Source organism: Cetorhinus maximus, chromosome 11 (genome assembly GCF_964194155.1).
Source record: "Cetorhinus maximus chromosome 11, sCetMax3.hap1.1, whole genome shotgun sequence".
NCBI lineage: Eukaryota > Metazoa > Chordata > Chondrichthyes > Lamniformes > Cetorhinidae > Cetorhinus > Cetorhinus maximus.
This window is the reverse complement of record NC_135889.1, coordinates 7,073,834-7,082,866: the sequence shown is the minus strand read 5'-3', so window position 1 is coordinate 7,082,866 and position 9,033 is coordinate 7,073,834.

The following is a 9,033-nucleotide window of genomic DNA, read 5'->3' as shown; positions in this document are numbered from 1 at the left end:
TGACCTACACTGGCTTCTGGTTTGACAATGCCTCAGCTATTAAATGCAAACCCTTGCGTTCAAACCCTTTCACGGCCTTGCCCCCCTCCCTATCTCTGTAACCTCGCCCAGCCTAAAACCTTTGGAAACCTCAGGCCTCTTGCGCATCCCTGTTTTCCACCATTGACAGTAAAATACAGGCGCAGCAAGCGACTAGGAAGGCAAATGGTATGTTGGCCTTTATTGCAAGGGGATTGGAGTGCAGGAGTAGAGATGCCTTGCTGCAACTGTATAAAGACTTGGTGAGACCTCACCTAGAGGATTGTGTACAGTTTTGGTCTCCTTCCCTAAGGAAGGATATAATTCCCATTGAGGGATTGAAGCGAAGGTTCACCAGGCTGATTCCTGGGGTGGAGGGACTGTCCTATGGGGAGACAGCCTGTATTCTCTAGAGTTTTGACGAATGAGAGGTGATCTAATTGAAGCATACGGTGTTCGACAGGGTAGATTCAGGAAGAATGTTTCCTCTGGTTGGGTGGGTGGGGGGTGGGAGGTGATGTCTCGAACCAGAGGACACAGTCTCAGAGTAAGAGGTTGGCCATTTAGGACTGAGATGAGAAGCAATTTCTTCACTCAGTGGGTGGTGAATCTTTGTTATTCTCTGCCCCCGCAGGGCTGTGGAAGGCTCAGTTGTTGAGTATGTTCAAGACAGAGATCGATAGGTTTCTACATATTAAAAACATCAAGGGACATGGGGGTAGTGCAGGAAAATGGAGTTGAAGTCGATGATCAGCCATGATCTAGTTGAATGGCAAAGCAGGCTTGAGGGGCTGAATGGCCTACTCCTGCTCCTATTTCCCATGTTCCTATCAGTCTGCAGCTGTGCCTTCAGCTGTCCAGGTCCTAACCTCTAGAATTCACTCAAACCTTTGTGCCCCTCTCTCCTCTGGGTGCTCTTTAAAACCTAACTCTGCAGTCAAACTTTCAATCGCCTCTGCTAATGTCTCCTTATGCGGCTCAGTGTTCTTGTTTAAAAACACTTCTGTGAAGTGCCTTGAGTATGTTTGACTATATGTAAGGCGCTTTTCCAGAGGATGCAGCAGCTTCAGCAATTAACTGCATGAATATAGAGGCAAACACGAAAGCAGTTTGTGTTGGAGGTGGAGGTGCAATGAGGTGTATTTCCACCTGGGGGCAGTCTATCACCACGAGGCACAGTGGGCACACAACCGAAGTTGTTAAACAATACCAGTAAACTAAGGACAGCAGAGCAAAATCCCATTACTGATTGGGGTTACGTGCACTGGCTGGATTCACGGTGATCAGAAGGTGCTATAGCAGCTCTGAAAAAGCCACTTTGTGCCTGGGCCCACAGTTCATCCCATTCACATCAATGTCAGTTACCCTTCTGGCCTTTGTGGGGTTGCTTTCTAAGGCTACAGGCCATGGAACCCACGTTACAGGGAGTTCATTGACTTGCTCGCCAGCTCCCAAATGTTCAGAGCGGAACGGAACCCCAGGCTGTAGATAGGTGAGGAATGTCAGGAGAGTGTAGCCAAACACCAATAGAGTGATTGTGTCATCACTATAAGAAGTCAGGAGGGTGATGGAATATTCTCCACTTGCTCCAGAAATATTCAAGCTCGACACCACCCAGGATAAAGCGGCCCACTTGATTGGCACCCCATCCACCATCTTAAACATGCATTCTCTCCACCACCACTGCAGTGTGTGTACCATCTACAAGATGCACTGCAGCAACTCGCCAAGGCTCCTTGGGCAGCACCTTCCAAACCCACGACCTCTACCACTGAGAAGGACAAGATCAGCAGGTAGATGGGAACACCACCACCACCGGGAAGTTCCCCTCCAAGCCACTCACCACCCTGACTTGGAAATATATCATCATTCCTTCACTGTCACTGGGTCAAAATCCTGGAACTGTGAGTGTACCTACACCACATGGACTACAGCGGCTTGAGAAGGCAGCTCACCACCTTAAGGGCAATTGGGGATGGGCAATAAATGCTGGCCCAGCCAATGAAGCCCACTATTCGTGAACAAAAAATTACAAAGGGTGCCGGATTTTTCATTTCTACCTTAATTTTCTTCATTTCTATAACTTAGAGCTATTTCAACACTTGTTTGGAGTCACTACTAGATCAATTGACCGGGTAATCAATCGTGCGATTATTTGTTCTGCTCGTGTGGGAGAGGCTTACAGGTGTCGAGTTTTTAACTGGAGACACTCGATCACTTTCAGGAAGCTGTGGGTGCCTGGAAGGCTATACCGCAGGTATAGCGTGTTAGTACCAGTGGGGAGACTGGCGGCAAGGCAGAGTGTTGAACCGACAGTCGTGCAGTACTGAACAGCTGTGAGAAAGACTGCTGCAAAGAACAGTCCCACAGAGCCAGTGGCTGCAAAGGAAGAGTGGGAGTGAAGACATGGTAACAATAAAGGATCCCACAGTCAGGTGTAGACAGATCCTTTCGAAGAGGATAGAATAGTCTCGTAGTTCATTTCCAACCTGTTGTTCCTCACCAGCCCAAAGCCTTCCAATCCCACAGCTTTTCACATTTACCTGTGGAGAAAGCCTCTCTCGAGTTACCTTACAACAACAACAACGCTTTCAAACTCCCAGCTAACCAGCATTTGGTCCCTTGTTCACTGCAGAACTCCTGCAGCTGTCAAGCTGCTCAGTCCACCTTGCCCTGCATCCCAATAAAACCTGTACTTGCTCCCGCCCTGGACATCGCCCCAATCTTTGTTCCTTTAGGACAGAGGGACACAGACTAGACTGTGTCAGCTGGTTTAGCCACTCATCGCCAGACCTGGCCGAACTGCTCAAGCACTATCAGGTCCTGCTTTCCTCTGCCAAAGTTGTTCATTACCCTGGGATCATCTTGGGGAGTGCGGATAACTGCCCGAGCTGCTTGTTTCCCTTGCCCCTTCCACCTTCACCTCCAGTAACAAATATGAGAAGCTCATGGGCTTTCCACTGGGATGGAGATTATCTGTTCAACTGCCTCTACCACTTCCTTCCCCTTTCCCATGAAGCTATGGTTTCCCCGCCCTCACCCTGAACCCACATCACTATATTGTTTGTGTCCTCTCTCCCCTCACTGTTTCTCCAAGCTGACTGCGCCCTTGAGACCAGTCTTCAACTCCTTTGATACCATCCCACTAAGCAGCTGATAACTCCACTTCCCCAAGCCATTTGACATTGTATGTGGTTCCCTCTCCTCGGGTACTGACCACACGCCCCCCCTCCCCCCACCCCCCACCCCCACCAACTCCTCTTCAAATCTGCCTTAACTCCCCCCACTTCTCAAAAAAATCTACCCTTAACCTCTCTTTCTTTGCAAACCACCACCCCCATCTCCAACCTCCCTTTCCTCTCCAAAGTCCCTGAATGTGTCGTCGCCTCCTCCCAGGTCTGTTCCCATCTTTCCCACGGCTCCATGTTTGGATACCTCCAGTTGGGTTTCCACCCCACTTAACCATCCCTAATCAAAGTCACCAATGACACCCTCGGTGACTGGCATGTTACCCTTCTTGACTCATCATCCACCTTTGACAAGATTGACCGCACTACTCTCCTCTAATGTGACTCCTCTGTTGTCCAGCTCAGTGGGGCTAACCCTTGCCTGGTTCCAACCTGCTGTCGCAGTTTATTTAGTGCTTCAACAACACCTCGGTGTGTGATCGGAGTTCCAACTGGAAGTGAGCACAGGGGCTGTGAGCTTAATTGTCCCAGAGAAACCCCGGTCCATTTGGTCGCTAATGGGCTCCCATTCGAAATGAGCATTGCAGCCTCTGTCCCAAGGCTGTCAGTGTGATGTTCTCATTATTAAGGTGCGTACTGGGATGGATCCCCGAGCTGAGTGTTCATCAATCTGCAGCCAACACTGCCCATCAGCCTATCAAATCGAGAAGATGAGCAGTTGCTGTGGCGATAATTTAGCCAATCACTCGTGCTAACTGGAAAGCGTCGGCCCCCAGGGATGATTTGTGCACTGAGTGAAGTGATACCTGGATAGGAATCAGAACGGTTACCTAATCGCAGCCCCTCACAATGCATTTTGTGCCACAGCACATATTAAAGAGGAGATAACACTCTGTTTCTGACAGCCGTCTGGAGTTAATTTATTGGCCTGCTGTTGTCGAGGCACCATTCAAGGTTAACTCGATGTTCCCGGTGACAGCTGACTGACTCATGTTTCCCCAGCGCCCGGTTATAAAAAGTGACCAGCTGCATTTTAACAAGACCTTCCAGGCTCAAACCTCCTGGGCCGATGCCCGTCATGAGCAGCTGATCTCTCTGCCCTGGGAGACGGTGAGCCGGGTGACGTGGGCTTGTTTGCGTACAGACTGTGAATTGTATAAATATCACTAGCCCCTAGAGCACAGAGCCACTGCAGTTTACAAAAACAGTTCTGCCACATCGTGTCCATATGGTCACTTCGTCGGAGCAGCTCCTCTTCCCTAGTATCTCCTCATAACCCTATACCTTCCTCTTCTTAAAATGTTTATCCAAGTTCCTTTATAAAAATGCAATGGTCTCTGCCTCAGCCACTGCTCCAACAACACTGCCTGATTAGATTGCTGCAAACTTCTCTGCTCATCACAGTTTATAATTGATTCCCACACCCACCCCATCATTAACTCTCCAAACAGAGGAAATTGTCTTTCCATATTTAGCCTTCTCTGCTCCAGTGAAAGTATCACCCGTCGTAGAGTCTACAGCACAGAACCAGGCCATTCAGCTCAACCCAGCATTTACACCACACCTGAGCCTCCTCCCACCCCCTCATCCTAGCCTTTCTTCCTCATGTTTTTTTTTAAATCATTAGGTGTCACTGGCTAGGCCCATCCCTAATTCCCCTTGCCCAGAGTCAACCACATTTGCTGTTGGTCTGGAGTCACATGTAGGCCAGACCAGGTAAGGACAGCAGATTTCCCTCCTGAAAGGAAATTAGTGAGCCAGATGGGTTTTTTACAACAATTGCTTCCCTTGGTCCTCATTAGACTTATATTTTTATTGAATTCAAATTCCACCATCTACCATGGCAGGATTTGAATCCAGGTCCCCAGAGCATTATTTTGGATCTCTGGAATACTAGTCTAGTGACAATACCACTACGCCATCTCATCCCCTATAATGCATCTATGCCATTTGCCTCAATATATGAATCTCTCCTCATAACCAGAGTCTCCCATTCCTGGTAAATCTGCAGTGTACATTCTCCATGGTTTAAAGTCCTTTGATGCACTTTAGGGACAAAAACTGCACACAGACCTCGAACTGTAGCCTCACTGGTGTTTTATATCAATTGGTAATTGGTTAAAAAAGTAGGTTTTATCAAGTTTTTAGATTCAAAGTTGTTACTGTCAGCAGTTTGAGTAGCTGTCCTTCTAACATCTCTACTTGGAGACATGGAGATGGTGGCGTAGTGGTAATGTTGCTGACCTAGAAATCCAGAGGCCCCAGTGCTAATGCTCTGGGGACATGGGTTCAAATCCCACCACACCATAAATTCAACTATCAATCTGGAATTGAAAGTTAGTCTCAGTGGTAACTGTGAAACTATCATTGTTGTTAAAAACCCATCTAGTTCACTCATGCCCCTCAAGGAAGGAAATCTGCTGTCCCTTACCTGGTCTGGCCTACATGTGACTCCAGACCCACAGCAATGTGGTTGACTCTGAAATGGCCTAGCAAGCCACTCAGTTCAAGTGCAATTAGGGATGGGCAACAAATACTGGTCCCTGCCAGTGACAACCACCTCCCATGAAAGAATATAGGATTTTGTCTTGTGCTATTGGACCATTGGTTGAATGTATCTATCTTGGAAGGTGTGGGGAGTGGTTAGGAAGTCCCTTGGCTTGACACACAGGAAATAAAGCAAGCTGAAGTTCACATCATGTAATAAGCAATTAATGTACTTTGGAAAAAGGAAATAAAAGGGGCAAAGAGAGTGTATGAGAATAAATTATTGCGTAATATAAAAGAAAACACTAAAGTCCTTTATAGACATATAAATATTTTATATATGTATACATGTGTATATATATGCATGTGTGTGTGCATATATTTGTATATATATGTGTGTGTGTATACCTATATATATATATATATATATATGGTAAAAGATTAGTCAAACACTGGTGAGATTGATTAGGAACCAAAAAGAGATCTTGTGGAGACAAATGTCATGACTGAGGTACTAAACAACAACATTGCATCTGTCTTCACAACAAAAACTGTCAACCATTTGCAGAGCCATTGATGGAATTATTAAAAGATATATTGACAGGTCCATTGACAGAAGCATGACAGGGCCATTTACAGCAATATTGACTGATCCAATGACAGAACCAAGGACAGGTCCGTGTCAGGTAGATATTACTCTGGTGAGGGTGGCAAAGAGAGTCATGGACAGAACCATGACCAGCTCCGCGGATGGAATCATTGACCGGATGATGGAAAAAATCCATTGGCAAAACTAAGTTGTGGACAGAGCAATGTACAGATCCACGAACAAAGCTTCAGAGAAACATTGGCAGAAGCATGGATGTAATTATTGATAATTCCACAGACAGAATCATTGCAGATCTATTGGCAGAATATTACCCTGGTAACAGTACCAGCGAGAGACATGGGTAGAACAATGGACTAGACTATTGACAGAACCATGGACAGTTACATGGACAAAACAAATAATAGGCCAATGGACAAAGAGTCAAGAGAAAAAACTGACAGAATCACTGACAAATCCATGTATAAATTCATGGCTGACCAGGAAACCACCGGGCGATTTTGACTACACTACGTCCAAAATGCATGTCATCATCATGAAGGATGAGGATATGCTTCACAGGGAGCTACAGGGTTGAAGCAAAGGGGAGCTAGCCAGCATTCAAGGAGAATTGGCTCCAGCACTTTAACCCAGCCCCCACCACACCTATAGACTGAGACATTAACAACTACATGGGCAGACCCTGAAAGACAACAGTAAACAGTGCCAGGTGTAGAACCAGAGAGACACAGACAGAGCTAAAGACTACATTAGGTACAGCAATGCACACAAGCAGAAGTCAGAGCTTTCTACAAAGTCACAGATAAAGAAATAGACAGGATCAAGGACAAAACCATATATACAGACAGGGCTACATACGAAGCCTTAGACAATGTGGCGGTCAGAGCCACAGGCTGAGCTACAGAAAGTGACAGATAAAGTCAAGGCAATACAAATAGTGGAATATTTAAAGGACAGAAATGGTGTGATACAAAACCAACACGTACCCCGACAAGCCAAAGCTTCCAATTGTGTAGCTCATCAACAATGGCCAACAAATGAGGCAAGTGACAGTAAACGAAAACACAAACTCAAGGTAAATTGAAAATCTAGCATGCTGAGGGAGTCATAAAACTCAAATGTGAGTGGGCACATGGGGAACTCTAGGGCACATGTGGCAGAGATTAAGTGATACATGTAGCCGTCATAAACAGAGGACAGGCAGAAGGTAATTGGAAACAGTTCAAGTCTGAGAGTGAGAGTCCAGGCAATAGGAAGTCCACGTACAGACAGCATAGGGTAAACATGGAGTAGCCACTAACCAATGAGAAGCTACGGAGTCAGTAGCATAGAATGGGTAGATGAGGACCCAGAGTAGGAGAAGCTTAACACTTGGAGTATTGTCCAATGGATTGAATATAAGAAACAGGAGTAGGTCACATCCTCCTTCAAGTCTGGCTGACCCCAACTCCACTTTCCCGTCCTATCCTCATATCTCTTGATTCCCAGAGTGTCCAAATATATCTCGGTCTGTCAATCAATTGAATCTGTTCAACCCCCGGAATTCCAAAGATTCACAACCCTCCAAGTGAAGAAATTTCTCCTCATCTCAGTCCTAAATGGCGGACCCCTCATCCTGAGACTGTGACCCCTAGCTCTAGACTCTCCAGCCAGGGGCAACAGATTCTCAACATCTAACCCTGAAAAGCCCTTGAGGAATTTTATAGGTTTCAAAGAGACCGCCTCTCATTCTTCTAAACACCGCAGAATAATGGCCCATTTTACACAACCTGCTTCTCAGGATAGCCCTCTCAGCCCAGGAATCAATCTAGTGAAAGTTCGTTACACCCGCCTCTAAGACACCAGCCTTAGGTAGGGAGACCAAAATTACACACAATACTCCAGGTGTGGTCTCACTAAAGCCCCAAATCATTTTTTTTTATTCATTCACGGGATATGGGCTTCGCTGGCTAGGCCAGCATTTATTGCCCACCCCTAATTGCCCTTGAGAAGGTGGTGGTGAGCTGCCTTCTTGAACCGCTGCAGTCCATGTGGTGTAGGTACACCCACAGTGCTGTTAGGGAGGGAGTTCCAGGATTTTGACCCAGCTACAGTGAAGGAACGGCGATATATTTCCAAGTCAGGATGGGGAGTGACTTGGAGGGGAACTTCCAGATGGTGGTGTTCCCATCTATCTGCTGCCCTTGTCCTTCTAGATGGTAGCAGTCATCAGGAGTTCCTTACTCTAATACCACAACCCCCTTGCAGTGAAGGCTAATGCTCCATTTACCTTCCTAATTGGTTGTTGTACCCACATGTTAACTTTCCATGATTTGTGTACATGGACACCCAAATACCTCTGAATCCCAACATCCCCTAACCTTTCACTTTAAAAAAAATATTTGCACTTCTCACCAAAGTGAATAATTTCACCTTTGCCCATGTTATGCTCCATTTGCCACCTTCTCCCCCAATCGCTTAACCTGTCTATATCTCTTCACAGCCACGTTACAACTTTCTCACAGCTTATTTTCTCACTTCACTTTCCATTGTCCACAAACAAGGATATATTACACTCGGTCCCTCATCCAAGACATTGATTTAGATGGACTCAAACACTGATCCTTCCAAAGTCCACTAGTTACATGCTGCCATTTCAAAAATGACCCATTTCTTCCTACTCTCTGCATCCTGTCCTATAACCAATCCTCAGTCCATGCCATTGTCCCCAATCCCTTGAGTCCTTATCTTGTG